Source organism: Arachis stenosperma, chromosome 10, assembly GCF_014773155.1.
Source record: "Arachis stenosperma cultivar V10309 chromosome 10, arast.V10309.gnm1.PFL2, whole genome shotgun sequence".
Classification (NCBI taxonomy): domain Eukaryota; kingdom Viridiplantae; phylum Streptophyta; class Magnoliopsida; order Fabales; family Fabaceae; genus Arachis; species Arachis stenosperma.
This window is the reverse complement of record NC_080386.1, coordinates 5,219,839-5,221,697: the sequence shown is the minus strand read 5'-3', so window position 1 is coordinate 5,221,697 and position 1,859 is coordinate 5,219,839.

Sequence of the window (1,859 nt, the reverse complement as noted above, 5' to 3'; positions counted from 1 at the left end):
ATTTGAGTGTGAAGTTTATTCATGTGAGTGAGAAAAATGCATGATAGAGTCTTACTCAAAGTATATTATTTCGGTCAGATTTTGTTACAAACAGTTGAAGGAGTGAAATTTATTTGTGAAAATCCGTTAGATATTGTTATTCCATTCACAATCTCATTCGAGGAACTAAAAGGTCTTATTTGTGAGAAGATAGAATATGGGTTGTCTAAGAGAATATCATGTATTTTATGCAGGTATCCCATACCAGTATTTAGTGGATTCGTTCAATTTCAGACGAAATATGTAACTGATGAAGCGAGCATACAAGAGATGCTTTCAATGTACATTGAAAGTCGCGCTCATATATCGTTAATTGAGGTGTATGTTGAATTCGAACAGTCTAAAGCCGACCGAAATATTGAACGGGAAGATTACAACAATGACAGTAAGGAAGAGTTTGAAAGCAATTACGAAGTTGTTGGCCCAGACAGAGACGAAGACCAATGTGACGGCACTATGGCACCAAATGTGACTGACGTGGCAAATGCACTCGCAAATGAACATCTGTTTGAGGAGTCGTCTTTCATGCGAGTTTTGGCCTTGGAAGCTATGCATGCTCTGGAGTTTCTGGAGTATACGAATGCAGGTATGTAATTGCCTATATGTATACACGAAAGATAAGAATTTTATAATAATTTATATTGATCGATGTGACCAAATAGTTACATGACATGTGATAATATACGTAATTAGCGTTTGTTTGTGTGTTTGTTTAGTTAATAATATTATTTGTAGTTAGTTATTGATTAAGTTAAATATTAATTAGTGTTTATTAATTGTGATAAGTACTTTTTTCGTCCCTAAAGTTTGAGGTCAAAATCAAAATCGTCTCTGACCTTTTTTTCTTATTAAAATCATCTCCAACATTACAAAACGTTATAAAATCGTCCTTTTCTACTTCAATTTTATTTTTTTGACCAAATTACCCTTTATTATTAATAAAAATAATATTAAAAAAAAAAGAGCAAAACTCCACCCCACACACTCCCCAGCATCTCTTCGATCTCTCCCCCCACCCCTCCCCCAATCCCCTTCCTTCTACTCTTCACCATCACCCTCTTCTTCTCCTGTGGCAATTACCACTGCCGGAGGATACCCACACCTCCTCCCTTTCCTCTTCTCACTCTTCCCCAATCCCCTTCCAGCTTCTCATTCTTCCCTCCTCCCCTTCCTCTTTGCACTCTTCTCCAATCCCCTTCCAGTTTCTCACTCTTCTTCATTCTACCATGCAGATTGAGCATAACAAAAGGTAGAAGCAAGAAATTAAATTAACAGCAATATAGCTATCACCTCTTCCCCTTCGCACCTCCTCACTCTCCCTTTCCTCACCACCATCACCACTGCCACCATAGCCAAATCATCATCATGTAATTACTATAATAAGAAGTAATTACTAATTTACTATAATCAGAATTAGTATCACCAATAATAAATTAACAACAACAATTATGAAGGGTGAATCAACAATAGTGAAGCAACAACAAAAGCAAACATAGAAGCAGAAGTAGAAGCAGAAGGCAGAAAGCAAAAGTAGAAAAGCAGAAACAACAACAGGGCTCGATGACGACGGGACCTCACTCCAGCGGCAGCGACAGGACAGGGCTCGGTTTCTTTCTTAGGAGGCGCCGAACCCGCGGACAACCGCCACTGACGATGTGAGGAGCAGAGCCGCCGTCAGTAATTTCGCGGTGCGGAATGGAGAAGTGCGTGAATAATCCACCACCACTCTTGGTGGCGGTCTTCCCTTGGAATCGAGACGAAGGACAAAGCGGCGAGGGCTTGCAGGGGCAAGTGGCGACTTCGGGAAGAGACAGGGAGAA